Genomic DNA, 23,849 nt, shown 5'->3' with positions numbered 1-23,849 from the left:
GAAATATATACCTTTATTTTTACTTCCTTAACTTGTGGAGGGTGTATCCTGTAGCAAAGCCCTAACTTTTTTCGTGAAAGCCCGTTTCAGTCAATAAGTCTTAAAAACAGGTGTAAAGATATTGACAATAAGCTAACCCACCAAGACATGAAATCGTTTAAATCAAGTATCATTACATCTTCCTTTCTAAAAGAGAAGTAAGGCAGTACTTATAAGCTTAGTAATGTTATACATTTCAAATGCTACTTTGATAAACTTTATCACTTCAAACAACTGAACTATCCAGAACATTTCAGGCATACATCCAGCATTCAAACTATGTATAAAAAGCACAACTGTTAAAGGAATTCAGCATTTCTTAATTGAAAATGTTCCTTTAATCTTCAACATGTCTCAATGAGTCGTTCTGGTGGTTTTACTTGACGTTTTGATCTTCTGGTTAATTGTGTTTGCAGTTGAGATGTTCTTTCCTGATTTATACTTGGTTTCTCGTTAATATTTGTTTCGCTGGTGTTAGTGTTCTGATTAGAGGTTATTGGTCCTTTGATGTCTCGACGGTTTCTTCTTAGAACAGCTCCTATTACGCAATTCCGTCACATACTGGTCTATTGTTTCGCTGCTTTTCTGGAAACATGTAAAAAACTTGTGCCGCTCAAACGTCACATTGCGCTTTGGGTTGCAATACGTTTCGAATTTTTCAACTATTTTGTTCAATTTCATATTGTCTCCATCTTCTTCAAACTGAAAATTGTTATACACCTCTAGCGCCTCTTCGCCAATTACATGTAGAAGCATAGACGCTTTCATTTTTTCACTTTTCCTATCTGCTTCAATCGCAGCAAGATACAACTCGAATCTCTGTTTGGATCTTTTCCAATTTTCAGCTACATTTCCCTTTAACTGGAGATTTGGTGGGGGCTGTAATCCTTCCATATTTTTTTTTTCTCTTTTGCTAGAACGTCTTAGCGCTTTCTGACCACGTTTTCGGGTTACTCACAGACACGAGACTCGTTCAACAGCTGAACCTCTTCTTCACATTCCTCTTCCAATCCGCCACTTCTGACACCATGTAGTGATCTTGTTAGGTTCGTAGTTTAATCAATACACAGGATTGAAAGATATAATAACTTTTTAATAGACAGACTTTAGAGACATTTACTGTACATGTTACTACTCGTTCTTTAGTTCACGCCCATTCTCCTACTTGCATCTGCATTCACAGGCATTACTAATCATTATGTAAGTATCCCTTAATAGACCTTACTAATCAACTATCATTACAAAATCCAACGTGGTTTGTGCCCTTCAGAATGAAAACAGTTTGTATTTAATTTTTTAATAAAAGGCGAGCTTTTAAGCCTGAGAAATCACCCCGTAAATGCACACGTTTAATTGCACATGTGTTAATATGTATGCTTACACAGTATTAAACCCACCAAGACATGGAATTGTTTAAATCAAGGCGCTGCTCTACCTTCTTCCAAATCGGCCCCAAGGCGTTTCACGTGATTACGTAGGAGGTGTGATGACGCGATACGCGACTCCGCCTCCTCAATTACAGTATATGGACAAAAAAGAGGTTCTAGTTATGACCGTTACGCTTTGAATTTCGAAATGAAACCTGCCTAACTTTTGTAAGTAAGCTGTAAGGAATGAGCCTGCCAAATTTCAGCCTTCCACCTACATGGGAAGTTGGAGAATTAGTGATGAGTGAGTGAGTGAGGGCTTTGCCTTTTATTAGTATAGATTACACTCAATATGAGAAACAGGGTTTTGACTACTAACAGCTGTTCTGTTGGTCACCCTGAAAGTGATATTTCAATGTCCTGCTCCACTGACAGACTGAGGAGATCGTTCCTCCCCAACACTATGCGACTCTTCAATTCCACCCGGGGAGGTAAACATTAAAATTATTCAAAGTTATTGTCTGTCTGTATACCTGCATTGTTATCACTCTTTAATTTAATATTGTTCTTTATCAGTATGCTGCTGCTGGAGTATGTGAATTTCCCCTTGGGATTAATAAAGTATCTATCTATCTATCTATCTATCTATCTATCTATCTATCTATCTATCTATCTATCTATCTATCTATCTATCTATCTATCTATCTATCTATCTATCTATCTATCTATCTATCTATCTATCTATCTATCAAGAATAAATTCCCTAATGATTGAAATATTTGATTGCAGAGTTTGGGAAACTTGATTTAAATTATAAAGTTTGGTGTAATATGATCTAAATTCATCTGCAAAAGTCGGGTGATTCACATTCTTCTTTCCCCTATTCAAAATAAGAAAAGGAATTTTTGTTTTAGTCAACTTGATTTTTAGCGTTATTAGTAGCTAACATTTTATTAGGTTTTCCACTTTGTGAAAAATAATTAAGCATTATTAGTTTCTTCGTAGCTAATTCATATCTATTGAGCTTAAGCTGATTTCAGTTTAACAATTTATGCCAAAAAGACAGCTTATTCTGGAGTTCTTTGTTATGTAAGCAAGTACGTATCTTCCATCATTTTTTGGCTTGTTTTTTCTTCTTTAAAGGTCAAATCTAAATGAATTCATTTCTCATTTGTGGTTTATGTGCACACAATAACGTGGCATGCTCAGGACTGAACCAACATCAGTACAAAGGAATCCTGTAAGAGACCATTCAGTTTGTGAAAAAACTCTAGAATGATTAAGTAAAAAGTCATTAATTCTCCAAGGTTAGTTGTTAGGTATACTAGGGAAATCATCCAATTCCATCATAAAAGGGGAATGACCAGAACAAGTTTATAGTCTAAGTGGTGGAAGATTTTATTCTCTGTAATATCCGTCTATCAATTAAATATGTATCAACAAAAAAATTACATTTAAGTTGATTAGAATTAAGGCCATATGTATTAATAATACTATAGATTTTTTTATTAGTTGATACAGTCACTATAGTAAAATGGCTCATAGGATCAATCGCTGAATTTTATATATTGTGGTACCCGGCGGGAGTTCATGCCCGGCTGGGATGCCCAGGATGACCGGAGGAGGGCTTGTGCCTCCTCCAGAACACGAGGGGGCATCCTCCCTGGTTGCTTTGGGGACCACGGGTACAGAGCTTAGAAGCTCAACCCTGTAGGGGCCTGTGGTTACCGCCAGGGGGCGCCCCGATGCCTTGGGAGCCCTGGACCTCAGTACTTCTGCCACACCCGGGAGTGCTGTGGGGAAGAGTATTGGGGACTTCCGGATGCACCGACAGAGCTTCTGCCACAAAGGGGTGTGGCTACGGAAGCCCTTAGGATACACCTGGAGTCCTTCTGGGGTGTATAAAAGGGGCCGCCTCCCTCCAGTCAAAGGCAAGAGTCGGGTGGAAGAGGACGAAGCTTGGTGGAGAGGAGTGGAGGTGGACCAGAGACTGTAAAGGCATTGTGAGTGTGGCCAAGGACTTAAGGGGCGATTGGTGCTGAGGCACTGGGAATGTGCACTTCAATGGCTGTAAATGATGTAAATAAACGTGTGTGTGGTGAAACCAACATGTCTACCTGTCTGTGTCCGGGCTGTTCCCCACAATATTTACATGCTATCCAAACCTCTCCTTTCTTGTGATCTGTTAAAGAGTTGTCTTAACATAACTGTGTGTAGCATGACGAGTTTGTTTTGCACACAAAATATTCTGAGAAACCACCATTTTACATAATGTGCCGTGCTTGCGAAGAAGTCCTGCATAAGAAGCAAATTTGCTTCTTTTAGTCAAACTCACTGGTGAAAGATTTGTAAAAATGATGATGTCTTTATAAGGTCTAGAAGTGCTTTACTGCTTCTGGCAGTTTGCCCGAGCTTCTGAAAAGTACACAAAGGAAATTGTGTACAGTATGTGTTAAGGCAAATGCGTAGTACTTATTTCCTGTAGAATTTTAGTCTATTTATCATGTCCTCCATTTTGTTAGAAACAGTTACACTTCTCTTATGAACCCTCACAAAATTAGCCATTTTAGTTTTCCTACGTGAAGTGCATTTTGTAGTATCAATTATAAGTAATTTAGGCACCATTATCAAGTTTGTTTGTTTTTTTTTTTTACATCATTGCACATTGCAGCGATCATCTGGAATTAAAATAATTCTTACCTCAGTAACGGAGTGATCTACATTATGTGTACTTTGTACTAGGGCCCTTTTCCACCACTGCTAAAACAGAAGATATCAAAGCAGGTGAAGCAGACAGGTTACAGCATCTGCAGTGGCGTGCAGGCTTAAGGTTGAGCCACAAGGGGTGTCACGATGGTCTTTGCCTGTCAAGTGTTCTTAAGCTCCAAAGACATCCAGCAGCATTCTTAGCCCACTACTTTTTTTTTTTTTACCCTTTCCCCATTTATTATATAAAGAAAGGCCTTGTATTCAAAATACATAAATAAAAAGATTTAGGCATGGTTTCAGACACTTTTGGAGGTCCCATTTGGCCTCATTAAGAATATGCAATCTACTCTGATCTACATGAAAGCAAAAAGCAAATCCAGCCCAGTTTGTGTTTTATGTGGGGTTTTCATTTGTTTCTTATTCCTAGCTCTAAATTGCTTTCTGCTTATGCAGGGGTGGGGTCTTATGTTAAATTAGGTCTTTCAAGTGTTACTGTGATCAGAACTGTAGTTACTTGAAACAGTTATTCAAGACCCTTACTTACTACAAGTAGTTGCAGTGTCATTAGCTTGCTTATTGAAGTTGTGTTTCTGACCCACTTGTTAAAAGTTTCTTGGCTAAGTTCAGGAAAAACATCACAATACAGAATGATTAAACAGTAAATAAAAATCACTAACAAATAAATTATATTATTGAAAAAAGGTAAAAATACACAACAAAAAAACACAGTACAGTAATGCAAAAGGATGAAATAAACGGTGAAAGTACAATTTCACTGCAGTTTCAGCTATTCATATGGTTCAGTAAATCATGGTTATCTTCCAACGTCCATATGCTTTCCATTGATGAACACTCATCCTTGCCGTGTGTTTGGTGTGTTCGCCCTGCAATGGATGGGTGCTCCTGCGTTGTGCCCTATGGCTGCTGGAATAGGCTCTGGCACCCCGCTCCCCACCCTGCAAGCAGCCCTACACTGCAGAAAACAGGTTAAAAATGAAATGACAAGTTCATTCCATTAATATATATTTTGTAGTAAATTTGTTAGGGTGACCTTGATACTGTGTTGTGATACGAGTTGATTTAAATACAGACTGACCCATTAATATTAGCAATTTTACTTGTATCGGTACCAATTTCAAAAACAGAGGTATCGCCCCATCTGTACTAGCTGTGTGGGCCGGCTTAGGCAAACATTAATTTCAGAGCACCCCATGATGCTTTGCAAGGCCACTCTGCTTCGGACACCCGTGATGTCACAACCCACTAAGTACACCAGCCTTCCACGCAGCATGTGTTTTAAAAAAAAAATTATTAAATCTTGCGGTATTTTCATTTGACAGATAAATTAGCTGACCATAATGAGAACATTATGGTATCCCTCGACTTGTGTACAGTTGCGTTCTGGCACTGAGACGCAAGTCCACATGGGTGTATCTCAATAATTATAGGGAAGAGATCAAATATGCTGTAAAGCAAATGATACAATAATATCACTCATATTTAAATAAATCACTTTGTTTTTAAAAATTGGCATTATAATTGATTGCAACTCGCTAGAGTCGTGTGTGATAACACTCAGTCCTTTGCCCCTTTCATAGTGTTTGAAAACTTTTAAGTTTGTGTAGTGACTCGACCTGTGGATGGTGTGCGTCTCTGCTGGGGGGGGGGGCTTGTGGTGTGAAAACCCGTGAGGACATCGATCCCCCAGAAAGATGAAGAGGGACAGACACCCCGACATAAGCAACTTTTCAATTGTCCTTGAAAGGACTGTTTATTGTTTGTTAAGAAAGGACCCTGATCAGCTGGTAACTTTGAGAAACACAGCTCATCCTCTTCGTCTTCAAGGTGGTAGTGCTGTCCTCAAGAGTCTTCACACTGCCTTCTTTCCTTTGCCGACCTGTAATTCTGTTCATTGCAACTCCTCATAAGCTTGAGGCATTTAAAGGCCACGATGCCCTTGCTTTTACAATAATTTAGGAGGTATGATATACGAAACAGACACAGGAGACGTCAGTGAACAAGATTAGACGCAAGGCTGGTGCCCGATATGCTATTAGACTGGTAGCAAATGTTATACAATACAGTGTTTATTTTTCTTAGGAAATAGAGAAAGTACACATTAACATATAATAATAAAGAGTACATACATACAGCATATATGTGTTACATATCTGTTTATTAAACCTGTTAAGTGTATATATATGTATTTTATGTTAGATATGTACTTTACCCTTACATGGATGGCAACACAATCGGTTTTGTTTAATGAAAATGAAACATTTATTACTATGTACAAAATGGTTCTTTCTTCTTGATGGAACAAGAAAGTAAGAAACATCTGTACAGATACACATGAAATAAAAAACACATGCCTGCTGGAATGGAATGACCAGTCCCACACTACCTCTTCATGGCATGGCCAATGTGAGCACCAAGAGTTGAAGTCTGTGAGTTCAATGATCTACTGTATATTTTATTTACTTAGTACTAGTTGAGTGCTTGACTCAGGCACTGCCGAGAGTGGCAGCCTTTTCAGCAGCTCCGTGTACGACTTTATTTTTCTACTTTTATATTTCTCTTTTTTATTGATCACTCCTATCACTTTATTTTATGTGGATTCGTTCCCTGGACACACTTACTTTTACAACGTGGGCATGGATTTTTACACGCCGAGCTTTGTCTATTCAAGTAGTCAACTTTGAGCGCTGAGAACAAATGCCAGTGCCGGAGTGGTACCCTATTTACCCGACGAGTTAAGAAGGCGGTATCGTGGCAGCAGAGCTGGCACTAAGCTAAAAATGAAGCGGCTTGTGAGAACTGGCTGCGCTGGTGAAAAATGTCAGAACCTACTATTTTTGTGAATTTCCCCTTGGGATTAATAAAGTATCTATCAATCTATCTAGTTTGTTGCCATTTGTTGTATTTTGTTTGTGGTATTTTCGTTCCCTCTGTGTATTTTCAGATTTGTGGCACAGTGCTAAACTATTGGTTAGCACTGCTGCCTCACAGCTCAGATCACATGTTTGGTCACAATAATTAGTCCAGCATAGTTGGCAGACTTTCCCCTAATCCACAGGAACACTTAATTGACTTCCTTCCCCTTTTACTGTAGTACTAGGGTGTTGTACCATGTTAGCCATTAGGAATGTAGAGAAAAGCCAAGCAAAATGACACCTTTTATTGGCTAACTAAAAAGATTACAATATGCAAGCTTTCGAGGCAACTGAGGCCCCTTCTTCAGGCAAGATGTGGTGACATGCATTTTACTTTAATGCATTCTGCTGAGTTTGGCGAATATCTCAAACATTTCTGTGATTCCACCAAAGTCATACCGAAGTGAACTCCGCAATGTTCACTCATCAGTGACAATGTCACATATTGTGAGAATGATTTATGAAAGCGGTCTAAATTATACCAGGCTTTGTCTGTGAATTAAATTAACAAAAGTAAAAAATCAAAGATCTTTCTGTATGAGTTCATAATTTGCAAATCCTGACCTAGCCAGTGCCTTTTTGGTTTTTTCATGTTCTCCTCATTTCTGCATGGATATTTCTATGAGTAATCTGATTTCCTCCCAAATTCCCAAAACATGTTCATTATGTAAACTGTGGACTTGTTATTGGTCCACTTTGAGGGTCTGTGTGTTAGTGAGTGGTCTTTCTCACCATGAAGAGAGATGTTCTGCCTACCAACAGTAGTGTCTAGCTTTAGCAATTCTGAACTGGCTTGAGGATGTTTGATAATGAATGGAGGATACAGGTTAGATTATGCACAGTACAGAGTTAAGACAGCTACACATATAATTAATACAATTGTTCTGGGATTCTTATTGAACCAAGAACCCAATACACTTCTGATAAATTACAGGAAAATAACTAATTTTATGTGTTTTTGTGAAAGAGAGTGAATTTTAAGACCCTTTTAAGTAAATTTATTATTTAAAATTATTTTAATACATTCTAATTTATCATGGAGTTTGGTGACGGGATGAATGTTGGTACTACTACCACAGCTGTTACTACTACTACTAAATCATTGAAAAGTGTCTTAAACTAGTTTTTAATAGAAGGAACTATATATGCAGTACAGGGACTGCATGGATGAAATTAAGAGTGCACAGTGAAAAGATCATAAAGCCAGCACTACTTTCCCCCTCTCAGTGACTTCTTTCTTGAACCCTACTTCACTCGAAACAATTTTTACAGCACAGTATGCACAGTAAACCCACTGTATTGTAGCAAAGAAATTCTGTGATTGACCCTTACAGTTCAAGTAATAACCACATTACAGCCTGATTATAGTTAAACTAGTTGTGCTACCTGTCTAAGATGGTTTGAAATCTAAAATATCAAAGTAGACCTCTGTGCTAATGTTTGCAGTACACCATGCAATGAAGATGCCTCTGTTATGTGCTTTTTGGTATGGAATTCGTAAAAAGCAGAGTTAATGTTTGTGATGTGGCATCTTTTGGAATGACAAATGCAATGAGTTTAATTACTTAAACTGTTTGTGATGCTCCATCTTTTGGAATGACAGAGACAAAGCAAACAGATATTCATGCAGACAGACACACTAACACTTGCCTTTTTTAAGGTGGAAGAGAATTCAGGTAATAAGCAATTACACTTTAATGTGCTCATTACTTAGATACTTTTCTTACACCCAAGTCTTTCATTAATAAAGTTGGATTTAAACAAATCATAAATAAAATGCCACTTATTGTATACGCCACTATGGTGCTTCACACAAAAAATGTTTAAAAATTTAATTCAAAATGAAAAGTATTAAAATAACTATAAGCCTATTTGACTTTAATTTATTATTCGATTGACAACTCTTTGTCAGTCATTTTCCCATGATGCTCAATAAAGAATGGATTGTTTTCTTTCACGAGAATCAAAGAGATTGATTTCTTTTAAATAAATGGTAAATTGCTTGCTATTTCAATGCACGTTTTTTATCTTGGAAAATGACAAGCGTGTGAGAATGGAAAAAGAGAAGAGGCTAAGACAGAGACTGATGGCTTTATCGCTTTGAGGCAGTTGCCATGGATTTTTCTCCTCACAGCCTCAGAGAGTGGTAACTGCACCTTTGTCCTTGTGATGCTGTTACAGCAATGACAAAGCACTTGTCTAGGAGGATGGGAGTGTTTAACTATTGATTGAATTCAGACACTACAGTCCTAGAAAATGAAAGAAAAGAAAAACTGAATTGAGAAATCTCAACCTTTCAGCAAGTAAATTGGGTCTGAATTTTAGTATCCCCTGAACATCATGAAAAAGGCAGTGCTTTAAAAGCCAGATGGCATGACTAATAGAGATAGTTAGGAGCTGTCATAGTTGCACACTGATAACGATTCTCCAACTTACTTTATATTATTCATGAATTCCTTTTATATTTTAATTATGTTTACATTTATATTTCCATCCATTTTCTTACATGCCTTTTTCTGATCAGCACTACAGGATGGCAGAGCCCATTCAAATATATTTCTAAATGAAAATAGTGATGGTTAGAAAAAGGGCAGAAAATAATATTGGAGCCTTACAGCACGTGCACCCATTTAGGTTGATTGGCAATTTTAAATTGGTACTGAAAAAGTACTGGTAATCTCTCCTGGCTTGCCGCCTGCTTTACACTCATTGCAGAAAGGATAGGCGCTGTCTCCAACAACCTTAAACTAGATAAATAGATAGAAACTTTATTAATCCCAAAGGAAATTACAGTGTTACTGCAGCAGACAAAAAGAGGCACAAATACACATATAACAGGAATTATACCAAATCTTAAGTGTACTAAAATGACACAAATACAGATATAATAAGAATAATTAATAAGTACTTTTAAAAAGTGTAGATATTTACTAAGTGTAAAGTGATTACAATTGCACATACTTAAGAAGTTACAATTACACAGTACATGATGTCAGTCATTGGCACAGTGTCTGTTAATATGTCTGCTTGAACAGCTCAAAACTATTCTGCAAACAGGGAACGATACCTCCTTGGCTGAGGGGTGACTCATTACTGAGCCTAATAGCTGAGGGTAGAAATGACCTCACATAGCACTCCTTGGATCAACACACTTCTCTTGGTCTGTTACTGAAGGTGCTCCTCTGTTTAACTAAAACCTCATACAGGGGTGAGAGTCATTGTTCAGGACAGTAGGCAGCTTCCTGAGTGACTTTTGTTCTACCACTTCCTCCAGTGAGTCCAGACTGACTCCCAAGATTGAACTAGCCTTTTTAATCAGATTATTTAGTCATATGCAATAATGCTATTTCCTCTGCACAATACTGCATATGAAAATACACTAGCCACTACAGAGTGGTAGAGAATGTGTTGGAGTGACCTGCATACACTAAGTGACCGCAACCACCTTAAGAAGTACAGTTGACTCTGACCCTTTTTGTGTACCTCTGCATTGGTACTCTACTCAACCCTGTCATTTAGATGCCCCCTGAGGTATCTGTATGTTCTCACCAACTGCACATCTTCACCATCAATGAGAACTTGAATAAGCAGGTTGGAAGTACGATTGAACAACAACAACATTTATTTATATAGCACATTTTCATACAAAAAAGTAGCTCAAAGTGCTTTACATAATGAAGAAAAGAAAAATAAAAGACAAAATAAGAAATTAAAATAAGACAACATTAGTTAACATAGAAAAAGAGTAAGGTCCGATGGCCAGGGGGGGACAGAAAAAATTAAAAAAAAAAAAAACTCCAGACAGCTGGAGAAAAAAATAAAATCTGCAGGGGTTCCAGGCCACGAGACCGCCCAGTCCCCTCTGGGCATTCTACCTAACATAAATGAAATAGTCCTCTTTGTAATTAGGGTTCTCACAGAAGGGTTTTATGATGATTGAGTGACTAAACAAATTAGTATTGGTATTTGAGCAATAATTTTACAGTGCAGCATACTTTGATAAAATTATCTTTTCGGCACATAACTCTGGCACTTAATCTCATACTGTTGCATACCCTCCCTCAGAATCCAAGGATCATGGTCAAAAGCCTTCTCCAAAAACATATATAGACAGGTTTCACCAAACTCCATGACTATGCATAGGGTAAAGAAGAAGAAGAAGAAGTAAACTGTTCTAACTTCAGGATGGCATGTACATTTCCTCTTTCTGAATTAAGGGTTCTTCAATCATCTGTAGTTTCCATTCCATCTAACTGGCGTAATCGTTATTGGGAAACCAGAAGAATGTGATTTCTTTGAGTATGGAACAAGCTGTTCTACATACTGTAAGTGGACCCAAACCTTCCAGATACTTCTTGCTTCTTTGTCCAGGAACTCCTCAGAAGGCTTCTTCTACCTACCAATAATACCCCCCAACTTGAAGTCAGTTTCCCCCCCACTTATATAACTATAGCTATTACAATGTCCTGTTCACCGTTACTGGGTCAGGGAGATCTTCTGGGAAGCATTCAGTGGCTGCCTGTGTCATTCCCCATGTCCACGCAAACTTTTTTCCCTCACCTAGACTTTTAGTTTAAACACTGCCATACTTGTAACTGTCTAGGCTTGCTGATACCTCTCATTCTTATCCTGAAACCAGTTATGCCCCGTAGGCAACAGATTTCAAAGGGCGACTGGAAGACAACGACATAGTCAAAAGAAATATACCAAGGTCCAGAACTAGGAGAACAACTATCAATAACCTAAGCGAAGACTCTTGAAACAAAATCAAAGTCAGAAGGAGTGCCCAGAGTTCAAAACCAGAGAAATGCAACAAAGAAAATTTTCAAAAAGGTTTAAAGGATTTTGGAATCCATGTAGTCAGACAGGGAAGTATCTCCTTGAATGAACTTTTCCCATTGCATTGTGACTGACAGACCTTGACCTCTCAGGACATGCCCACTTCAGGATAATTTTAGCAATGGGAATCATCAATAATGCTGTCAGAGTGGTGGTAATATAAAGATCCAAATTACAGATTAAAATTAAAACTGTAACTACAGTATGTTTCAAAAACACATTAATCCAATTAATACATTAGGGGTGTAAAATCACCCAAAAGAAGCAAACTGTCGTGAACTTTGAGTCCAAAGCATTAAAGATTTGCAAAGCACGTGGTTCCAAACACTTCCAATAATGCTTACAAGAGGGGGATATCACTGGCTAGTAATAAGGGCAAGCATGGCATCTTTCTAAAGTAAAATATTTATTTTTCACAAATTGTATTCCAAACACAATGAAACTCTATGGAGCACAAAGGCAAAATGGAATTGTCTGAAACATGAAGTCAATCCAAATCAGACAAGTCCCAGTACATATTCCAAAAGCAAGGTGAAAAAAAACAAACAGCAAAATGTCAAAAAATCAGAGATCCAAATAACTCACAAAAATTACAATAAATATAAGTACATACACTCACCATCTCCCTAGTTTATTTACAATGGACCTCCAGGAACTGTGGGAGACCCTCCAGATTTATAAGATGAAGAGCAGTTTCTGGTGGTGATTGGCAGGTGGCCAGTAACACAGAACATAACATAGGCAATTTCTATACATTATAACATTTCAAAACAAAGAATAATGCACATAGTCAACAAAAGTAACATTAACATAATCAATATAAGTCAAAGAATCACAAAATGAACAAAAAAGACATTAAAAATGAATTTGAACTGCAGCTAGGGTAGGAACTTGACACAAATGATATTCAAAATAGTAGTCCCTGACAAAGCGTTCCTGCTAACATTGTTTGAAAGGCTCCCTTATTTAATGTGTTTCTCCACAGTGAGTGTTTACCAAGGTGATGTGTGGCCTTGACCAAATTTCAGTCAATGTCCTTCATTGTTACTATTACTATTAAGGCTTTGAACACCCTTCATTCAACCTCCATGTACTCCATCCTCCCACAACATGCAAGGGAAGCTGTGTTGGAGGACAAAGGAAACCACTAGGCATTACCAGGACAGAGGCTCTGGTCTGTTAAGCTCATGTTGTGTCCATCAATTTCAGCTCTGTACCAAGTGAATAGCTGAAAGTTCAGCATGCCCCTAGAACTAAATTTCCAAACCACATGACTTTATGTCAGATACCACAATGATAATTAATTATATTTGTATAGAGCTTTTCTAGCTAGTTAAAAACACTTAGACAGAAGGGAATCATTTCAACCACCACCGATGTGCAGCACCCACCTGGATGATGCGGCGGCAGCCATTATTGCACCTGTACAGTCACCACACATTAGCTGTTAGAAGGTGAAGTGGTGAAAGAGATACCCAATTAGAAACAGAGGATGATTAGGGGACCAGAATGACTAGGCCATGGTGGGCAATTTAGTCAGGATATCGGGATACACCCTACACTTTCCGAAAGATGCCCAGATCTTTTATAATCACAGTGTGTCAGGACCTCGGTTTTACATCTCATCCTAAGGACGGCGCCATGTTTACAACACAATGTCCTCATCACTGCGCTGGGGCATTGTGATCCACATACAAACAACAGGGTAAGCAGTTCTGCTGGTCTCACCAACACCTCTTCCAGCAGCAACCCAAGCTTTTTCTAGATGGTCTCTCATCCAAGTGCTGGCTGGACCCAAACATGCTTATCTTCAGGTGGATGACCTGTTCTGAAGCACATGTGGTATGGCTGCTGGTCAATAACAAAATTGATCATCGATCTTTAACTCAGATTTTTCTGATACCAGGTAAGCTCATTTTTGAATGTAAGGTTTGTTATTGACGTAACCAGCGCTAAGCTACAAAATAAATTCACTACTGCAATAAATATGATATATTCGCCATTTGGGTTACAGATTACGAAGAAAAATGTTTCCAGATTTTAAATTAGATCTCATGTTTACGTTACAGAATTACCTATCTGGTTGCCAGTGGATATGTTGTCATTTTTCTTTGAAAAGCCATCAATGGTCCTGCTGTTCATGCAAACTTATCCCAGGTGGCTGGGACCTAACATTATACAACAATAACGTAGAACAAAATCTACCGGCTGTAGATCATATGGCAAGCATTCAAAGGGGAAACACAAAAATATGCAAAAATGAACTCAACTGATGACATCAGATCACCTGCTAACATTTTCTTACTGTTAGAATAAGCAGGTGTCCAGAATGAGAAAAATATGCAACATCCACATAGGCTGACAGGTATTGTGCCACTGTGCAACAAATGTATTTTTAAATGTATGAAATACATTTGTTTAAATGTATATGTATTATTTAATTTATGGTTGAATTAAACCTGTGATTGGAGCACTATTAGATTAAGTGACTTGAGTGGGTCATTGTGCTAAATATTTAAGGCACAAGAAGGAAAATATCCTTGTCTTACCAGCCAAGGTCTTACAAAACTACCGTTTACAACATCTCCACTAGAGGTCTCCCTTACTTTTCACTTGTGTAAATGTGGACAAAAAAAAAGAACTAATGGGTTATAGCAATACTCCGATGACATGCCTTGTTTCCTGTGATACTTCTCTGTATGACACACTGTCTTTAATGATGTGTAGCAGCATGTGCAGGTCCCAACATCTTCACACATCTGTGTTTCCTTTTAACTGACACAAGGCCAATGCTTTAGAATTACATTGAACAAAGGTACTGTAGTTAATTGCTTCCTAGACTGCTTGCAATGTACAATTTGAAAACAGACGTTAATTCTTCACACTCACAAATATAAAGTCAGGGTTTAAAATGTGAATGTACTTGAATTATTTGTTTGGTGCCTCTTGGGCCTTGGGGTGCTGTCTAGACATTTTCTTTTAATAATGGTTATGGTTGATAAGATGCATACACAAAATATTTTCTGCATAGGGCCTCTTACAAGCATATGACATCAGGATGAGTGGAATTAGCATGGCTTGGTGTGGGTTTTGTCTTTAAGGTTAATGAGCCAGTATGCACTTTAAGCAGTTAGTACCAGTCAAGAAAGTGGATTGTTTTACAGTTAAAGAATCAGAAGCACTACTCAAGGAAGCAAAAGATGCAGTAACTGCCCTGGAAAAATGAGTGCCAGAATCTTTGTATCATTATCTCTGGCCAGGCAAATGCATTTGATGACAGTCGAGACACTAGGAGGGTTGTAGCCATATTGCATGTGGTATGACTGCGGCTACATAGTGGGGCACAGCTCTGTAGAAATATTCAGGGATCAGGCCAGCTGTTTTTCCCATCAAAGCCAGTAGATCATATTACTAAACAGGTAAAAAAAACAACTCTTGAGTTTGAATATAGTTCTGTTTTTCATTTGAAATACTTCCAATAATGAAGCACATAAAACTGAGAGCATGGGGTGAACAGGATGAAAGACCATCTAATTTAAAGAGAGAGAAAAGGATACATGCAACACAGAAAGGATATGGTTAAGCAGTGCAGCTACACTGTCTCGACATTTGGTGTAAACTACCAGTTTATTAAAGCCTGGAAAGTAGAGGCAGGCATCACTTTGTTGTGTGTTTGTATGTCCTTTTATAAACCTTCATTAGGTGCAATAAGACCTATATTTTTTATATTTTTGTGGTCTGGTTGTATTTTAGCTCGATGTTATACTTTGTTGGCTACAGCAATATTACTATTTGTCATTCTATCCATTCATTTTGAAACACTCTTCTTTCTGGCAGCAACTATAATGCCATGGTTATCTTATTGTGAATTTCCCATTGGGATTAATAAAGTATCTATCTATCTATCTATCTATCTATAGATAATTTTAACAGACTATACTGAAATTCATTTGAGTTTTAATCATAATAATGATTTACAGTATTTTACAAAAGTTAAAATACCAATGCTTCCCGTTCAATTTTTAAATGAAGGCATTGACTTGTGCTGCATAACCTGACAGAATAACAAATGATTAATTCATCAAAATTTTCAGTTGCCTGATAACACATTGGTGAAAAGAGGAGCAAAATTTGAATTGTTTGCTTAGAATAGTTTTACACATAAAGTACAAGGCAAAAAATATGCTTTAAAAATATGCACATTTAAAGTAATTTATGGATCTGTCAGCACATGCCATTATCCATTTGGTATGTTTTCTTTAGGTTATTTACAACATGGAGTGGCAAGTACCAAAGACAATATCTTTGCACAATCTGTTTTGTTTTTGCTCCAGCATAAAACTTTCAAAGCCAAATACTGTGTAAGTCAGGTCAACAGCTTGAGCACTGTCATCAGAGGGCAATTTGCTCAACATTAAAAATAATGAATAGTGTTTCTTTTCACTTATGTTCATGGGTTAAAGGCCAGCACAAAATGTTCCATCTGTTGTGTCATTCCAAACACCACCATTATATGGTGGAGGTGGTGCTTCTCTTGTGATTTTATCATAAGCATTCCATTTGTTATCTATCTATCTATCTATCTATCTATCTATCTATCTATCTATCTATCTATCTATCTATCTATCTATCTATCTATCTATCTATCTATCTATCTATCTATCTATCTATCTATCTATCTATCTATCTATCTATCTATCTATCTATTGTGGCCTGAAGGAGGTGCTCTAGCTCCCCATAGCTAACACAAACAGGCACAAGTTCTGGAAGTACAACACAAGCTTTATTATGTTTTTCATGGGAAACTCTTCACTACCAATTGTTTCCCACACCACAATCACAGTACAACGCACAAGCACTCAGTAATGCCCTTTTCTTTTTCTTCTTCTTTTCCCCTCTCTGCCCAGCAAGGTTTGTCTCCATCCTGCCGACTCTGGCTCTCTGAGCTGCGGTAGCAGGCTTTATGTCACACCTGGGTGTACTTCTGATGTCCCGTAAGCATGGTCTAGAAGCACTTCTGAGTGGGGAGGGAGCCAGACAAAGTAGAGTTCCTCAGTCTATGCAGATTCCCCTCGTGGCACCCCTGGAACCCAACAGGGCTGAGCCCATACATTCTAAGTCCCAGCATGCCCTGTGGGAATCCTTGAAGTGCCTTGAAGTAGCAACCTAGGGAGGCTAATGCCTTGTGCATGCTCTCTCCCCAAGTCCTTCCACTACAAAGGTGACCCGGCCAGGCAAGGGCACCAGCTGTCCACCAAATGGCCCCTTTCCAGGATTCTGCCCTGAAATATAAAAACAATAGAATGACGGGGAGATGCTGTGCTGACGCCGCCTTCTGGCATCTCCCGTTGATGTGTATGGGCGGTGTCTCCAGCCAAGTCCTGTCCAACAGCACACATAACAGTGCCACCTTCCTCCTGGAGCTTGTGACCTGCAAGTGTGAAAACAAGACAAAATTCCTGCCCCTCCCCATGCTCAGCTGAGCTTGTCTCGACCCTCTGTGACGCTGGAGGATAGCCCTCCGACCCACGTAAGCACACGGGCTCACGCACTCCCGTGTTAGGAGACCTGGTCTTCTTTTCATGGATCTCCTTTCTCCTCCGGGGTATGGCGACAGTCTGGGTGTCTCTATGAGATAAAGAGAGACCCCGCTCTGTCTGTATCCCCACCTTTGACTTTCATGCGACTGCCGCCGGTTTGGTAGGGGGCTGGTCTCATCCAGCCTTTGTTCTTACTCCTTCACCATTGGACGATTGATCATCACACTCTTCTCAACTGTAGGGGTTGTGGCTACTTGGCACCAAAATTATTTATTTCCTGGGGCCCTTTATCTCTGCATCCCTCTTTTCTGTACGGTACCAGTGACACCCCCCCAGTACTGCAGAATTCACCTGGACAGAGAGTCCTGCTCTAAATCTAAGTCTTCAAGAGCACCTCAGCTCTCCTCTCCAGGCCCTCAATCATCTTTTTCAACAGACTAGCCACCTGTAAAACATCCCATACGTGCTAGAGCACGCATTGTAGCTCCTGTACAATGAAAACACAGTCAGTTGTTTTGGCAAGTGGTTGACCTGGGCTTTGCTCCTCCTCATCTACCAGCAGTGAGCCATAAAGCCCATGCCTGGCCAGCCGGCCCCACCTCCATTAATGCTAGTGGGATCTCGGCACATTCCTCCTAACCCCTTACCTGCTCTGGGGAAAACAGTTCAGGTATCCACTTATTCCTCCCACTTTGTGAGATCCTGTCTGTTTGGTGAGGCTCCATGCACTTCAAGGGCCACCATCTGCTTCAGACACTCCCTGGGTTCTCACGGCAGGTCTCATGGCCCTCCTGGGCAAACAGCATGGTGAGGTCTCCATTGCTCAAGCCATCTGAGCTTGCACCATCGTCATCTTCCCTGGGGAGGTATGTCAGCCACAAACAGGCATCCGGGCTTTCTCCATCTAGGAGGTAAGTGCATGCAAGGGACGTAAAACATTTGCAGATTGTAGTGATCCTGCATCCGTCACCTACATCCTTCTGGAGTCCATCATCTGGAGCTTTGTTATTCCAACTAGAAGTATCGCTCCCCATGCTGGCTCCCTTGCCACTGACGATGGCATATACCTGGCCTTTCGCTGTCTTTGCTCCTTGCTTGAGCCTCCTTTTCCTCATTGCAGGAGGAAGCAGAGCTTCTGTGTGCCTGCACGGAGCATGTAAATCCTGTCACGCTGCTGTGCCAGGTTTTGCCACCACAAATCAATAAGGCAGGTCCCTGTAATGCAGTTGGCCAAGAATTATGAGGCTTATGGCCTGAAGGGGGCCACTTTGAGTTCATAGATTTTATAGTACTAAGGTGTTGTACCGTGTTAGCCACTATGGATGTAGTGAGAAGTCAAGCAAAATGACATCTTTTATTGGCTAACTAAAAAGATTACAATATGCAAGCTTTTGAGACAACTCAGGCCCCTTCTTCAGGCAAGATGTAATCATTACATCTTACATCTTGCCTAAAGAAGGGGCCTGAGTTGCCTCAAAAGCTTGCATATTTTAATTTTCATAGATTTTAAAATAGAAGAGTCATATGTGCTTCAAGTCCTCAATATGCTGAAGACTAATAAAACCCCTGGACCTGATTGGGAACTTACCAATTGTATTAAAATAAATGAAACACGTCATCTACAAACCCTTATTAGGCATATTTCAGCAGTCACTTCAAAAAGTACCTGAGGACTGGAATGTTGAAAATGTGACTCCAGTCTTCAAGAAGGGAGACAAAATGGATTCTAGTAATTACAGACCAATTGGTCTTACTTCTGTGCCATGCAAAATTAGTCATTGTCCAACCTGCTATATCCTAACACAAGGTCACAGGGGTCTGCTGGAGCCAATCCCAGCCAGCGCAGGGCACAAGGCAGGAATAAATACCTGGGCAGGGCACCAGGAAAATTTTGGAAACCATAATAAGAAAGAAATTAGAAAATTACCTAAATGAAAACAACATTCTAAATTGCAACCAGCATGGGTTTATTAGAGCAAGGTCATGTCAAACCAATATTTTAGATTTTTTTGAAGAAACAACCGGAATAGTTGACAAAAACAAAGCATACAACATAATTTACCTAGACATTCAAAAAGTCTTTGATACAGTCCCACACCAAAGATTAGTTCTGAAACTACAAGCTGTAGGCATCTGAGGTAGCCTACTAAACTGGATCTACTTGGTTAACCAGCAGGAGACAAAGAGTACAAATAATAGGAGAATGCTCCACATGCAGCGATGTCATCAGTGGAGCCCATCAGGGATCTGTCCTTGAACCATTACCTTTTCTGATTTATATTAAATTCATTGATTCTGGTATAGTTAGTAAACTTGTCAGAATCACAGATACCTCTAAAACTGGAGGGATGGCAGACACTGAGGAAGCAGCAAAAATAATTCAAAAAGACCTGGATAACATTCAGAACTGGATGAATATCTGGAAAATGCAGTTTAATGTAGAAAAGTGCAAAGTGCTACACATGGGCAAAAATATAAATACAAGATGGGCAACACTGTGTGAAAAGGATGCCGTATAGCGCCCGACCCAGCACAGACTTACACAGAGGCACGTGTAGAAACACAAAGACTTAATTTCTTTCTTCAGCTGGAGGGCACGTCTTCCCCGTGAACCCCCCAGCCACAACACAGTCCCAAGTACTAAGCACAACACAAATCACAACCCTTCTTCTGGCACCACCACTCCTCCCAGGCAACCTCATTCTCTTCCTCCCGATTCTGTCCCTGAGTGGTGGTTGCCAGTCCTTTTTATAGCCCACCTGGAAGTGCTCCAGGTGCTTGATCACCTGTTCCTAATTGCACTTCCGGGCAGGGCTGTAGAGTTGTCCAGGTTGGCTCTGGGATCCATGCAGCACCCCCTGGCGGCCACCCCAGATCCCCACAGGGTTGTACAGAACTCCATCTCCCATGGAACCCTGAAGGAAACTGAGGCACCATCGTCAGCCAGGGAGGCTGCCACCAAGCGTCCCGGGGGAGGTACTAAGGAGCCCATGGCTGCTCCCCCGGAACATAAGCAGAAGGGGCGTCCCGGCCAGGCTTGGGACCCAGTCATGCTCCACAACTGTCATACAGGAAACAATCTCTGAAAAGGATTTTCATTGACTAAGCAATGCATAGAAGCAATTGAAAAGGCAAATAAAATGTTAGGTTATATTATAAAAACTGTTAAATGTAAGTCAAGGAACATTATGCTGAAAGTATAGAATGCACTGGTAAAACCACATATGGAGTGTTGTGTGCAATTCTGGTCACCACGGTACAAGAAAGACATAGCAGCACTTGAAGCTGTGCAAAGGAGAGCAACCAAATGCGTCCCAGGACTTAAGGACAAGTCCTACTCCAACAGACTCAGAGAATTAAACCTGTTTAGTCAGGAGCAGAGGAGACTGTGTGGGGACATAGTCAAAGTATTTAAAATCCTTAAAGGCATTGATAAAGTAGACCCAGCAACATTCTTTTGGCTTAAGAGCGAATCACGTACTCACAGACATGAGAGGAAGTTAAAGGGAAGTGCATTTAAAACTGAAACCAGGAAGCATTTCTTTACTCAGAGAGTTGTGGGACTCTGGAACAAACTACTGAGACATCTACCTGAAGCAGAATCCTTGACAACCCTTAAGAAAAATCTGGATAAAATATTGGTACAATGTAGCTATTAGCTAGAAAAATTGACTTGATGGACTGAATGGTCCAACCCTCATTTGGCAAATTTCTTATGTTGTTATGTTTGGCCACTTCACCTGGGAAGTGAGTCAGTGTCCAAGCACTGAAAATGCACAATGCCACTTTTGGCTTTTCATTCATAATGGATCATGAAAAATAGCATAAAAACTTATAAAACATGTTTAAATTGTGGTATGTTTAATCATGGAAGGACTCTTGGGAACACTCTCTCTCCTCAAAACATAATCCCTCCTGCTTGCGAAGAATCTTTTTAATGTGGTCCCAACAGCATAATGTCCAACCTCTGTTGATACTCTTTCTTCCTTTTCTTACACTTACCAGCCTTTTGGACATTTACATTTGCACTCGGGACTACCGTCCACCAGCTTCTGTCAGTGTAACTGCTCCAAACTTCACCCAGGTATCCTGCTGGTAGGAACATCCTCCCTCACCTCTGATTGGTCTAATTTATAAGGGGACTTGGTTCCTAGCCCTTGACAATAGAATAGAGTGAAAAGTGCAAGAATGAAAGCAAGCTTAATAACTTTTAATCTTTAAACGGTATTAAAATAGTGAGTGCCATAAATGAAAGTGATTCACACCATACAGCCTAAATCGTCCTGTAGTTCTATAAGCAGCTGAAGACCAGTAATACATTTAACGTGTATGCTGGTGGTGCAGGGGGCACTTGTCTGGTTCTTGAAATCTCTGCAGTGGGTTTCACTTTGTCTGATCTTATAAAGCTATACTATTCCAAAATCGACCACTTTTAAGCTTGTGATTCTGACACCAGAAGAGACTATAGTGCCGACATGCTTGTATAACTTAGAAACAACTTAAATGGCTCATATGATTTTTGAAAGAAGTCAAACCTTTGATTTAAACCTGGTCTTATCTCTTATCAGCAAAAACAGGCACAGTCAAGCAACACACACAGCATTCCTAAAACTCTACACTTACAATATTACCAAGATTTTAATACTGTCTACTGTGACAGGCGGCCGGGTTCCATGCCTGGCCGGGACGCCCCTTCTGTATATGTTCCGGGGGAGCAGCTATGGACATCTCACTACTTCCCCCGGGACGCTTGGTGGCAGCCTCCCTGGCTGACGATGGTGCCTCAGTTTCCCGCAGGGTTTCCTGGGAGATGGAGTTCTCCACAACCCTGTGGGGAGCTGGGGTGGCCGCCAGGGGGTGCTGCATGGAGCCAGGAACCCACCTGGACATCTCTGCAGCCCCACCCGGAGGTACAATTAGCCGCAGGTGATCAAGCACCTGGAGTACTTCCGGGTGGGCTATAAAAAGGGTCAGCATCCACCACTCAGGAGCCAGAATTGGGAGGAAGAGGACGAGGTTGCCTGGGAGGAGTGGTGGTGCCAAGGTGGAGAGAAGTATTGTGTGTGATATATTAAGTGCTTGTGGGACTGTGTTGTGGCTGGAGGGATTACGGGGAAGACTAAGTTGAAGAAAAATAAAGAAACTGTTTGTTTTACACGTGCCTCTGAGTAAGTCTGTGCCGGGCCGGGCGCTATATAGCGCCTATATTACACTACTTAAACTAATTATTTACGTTTATTTATTTGGATGGATGTCTTTATTCAAGGTGACTTATAACATTTATCATACAATTGTTTACATTTCTTCTGGTTTTCCAATTGGAAAGCAGGCAGCTCATGGTCACACAGTGTCAATGGCGGGATTTGAACACACAGCCACAGGGTTTGAAGTCCAAAGCCTTAAAACCTAACACCACACTGACTGCAAAATATTCAGGTAGCATAGAAAAGGAATAAATGTCATTGCAAAAGTCTTCTTTAAAATGTTACAAGAAAAGTTCCACATCTTCCAGAAAAGTTCTACTCTATCCTCCTAGAGGTATAATTTGTTTTCTCAAACAACAAATGATAACTATCATCAGCAATTTAAAGTGAGGGCTGTGACCGGCTACAATAAAAACAATGCACTATTAAACCAATTTACATAAACCATGACAGTTATCATTAGACATTCATTTAAGTAATTAAAGACTTGAATGATAATTATTTCCTTCCTTTAAGCTAATGATGGACTACTTTAGTATTTAATATTAAGTTGACCATAACTATGTTTTGATTTTTTTTTTTTACTAAAAACTTTTTATACAATTAAGGAAGCAGCTCTTATACTAGGGAATATTGCACGAGTCATTTCTGGTCATTTTGACATTGTTTAAATTGAAAATGCAGTAAATGGTTAAAATTAATATAATGAAAGTTATGTTTAAATGGACTATTCTTAGGATAGAGGTACAGCACATGGTCACCAGGGTGTCATGTAGTGTGTAGGAGACTTTGTCTATGATGGCCGACAGCTTAGCCTGCACCCTTCACTCTACTACTGCCACTATTGTGTCTAGGCTAGTGCCCAGAATGGTGCCAGTCATCCTGAAATACTTATTTCTGATGGCATCTCCTGTTCTCATGCTACTGCCCCCAAAATGTTGATAGAAAAATGTAAAACTGTTCTACCTACACTGAAGGACCACTTATACACCCCACATTTAAAACATTGTCACAGTTTGTGCCACATTAAAAGTTTCACAATTTAACCCAGAAATCCATGGCCATGCTGAAATCTGGCTTCCATGAAGGAGCTTCCAGTTATAAATGCAAGTCATTTTTTTAAACTAAAAGACTTCTTGAGGTACTTTTCCCTTAAAAATATGTTTACAAATTGTTGCTTCAAGTAGGTATATATTTATACAGAAGAAAGAAGCAGTT

At 39.7% G+C, this 23,849-nt stretch overlaps 1 protein-coding gene across 1 annotated transcript in view; it reads left to right on the top strand.

Annotated features, from left to right (window-relative positions):
* dner (delta/notch-like EGF repeat containing) overlaps nucleotides 1-23,849 on the top strand; it is a 259,011-nt gene that overhangs the window by 221,831 nt on the left and 13,331 nt on the right. The window lies entirely within an intron of this gene.

Source organism: Erpetoichthys calabaricus, chromosome 2, assembly GCF_900747795.2.
Source record: "Erpetoichthys calabaricus chromosome 2, fErpCal1.3, whole genome shotgun sequence".
Taxonomy (NCBI): domain Eukaryota; kingdom Metazoa; phylum Chordata; class Cladistia; order Polypteriformes; family Polypteridae; genus Erpetoichthys; species Erpetoichthys calabaricus.
Note: the sequence above shows the minus strand (reverse complement) of the source record. Positions and strands in the feature narration are given on the sequence as shown.